We start from the raw sequence: 416 nt of genomic DNA on the forward strand, positions 1-416 counted from the left end.
AAGACTTCAGGAAAGCCGGCGGTACCCCCGCCTGGTCCGGATTCCCGGCTCGGTTCCGCCTGACAGCTGTGGTGGTGCCTTGGCAGGGGTCGCCGCCAGCCTCGCACGGAGCTGTGCCGACCGGCCAGCCGCTTTCGCCAAATTCAGGTCGCTGCTCTTGCCCGGCGGGTTCTCCCCGGGCATCCTCAGCCCCGTCCCCTGCACAGAGCTCAGGAGGGGCTGGAGGGAGGCAGAGGCAGCCACGAACCGGGCAGCGGCGGTCTGGAACCGGGGACTGGGAACCGGGAACCGGGCTCTCCCCGACCGCTCCCGCGCCGCGGCGCCGGCGGGCGGGCGGAGGGCGGCACCGGGAAGGGCGGCGGGCGGGACCCCCGGCCCCGCGGAGCTTGTGCGGCCCCGGCAATACCCTGCTCCCC

This window comes from Onychostruthus taczanowskii, unplaced genomic scaffold, assembly GCF_017590055.1.
Source record: "Onychostruthus taczanowskii isolate IOZ18803 unplaced genomic scaffold, ASM1759005v1 scaffold60, whole genome shotgun sequence".
NCBI lineage: Eukaryota > Metazoa > Chordata > Aves > Passeriformes > Passeridae > Onychostruthus > Onychostruthus taczanowskii.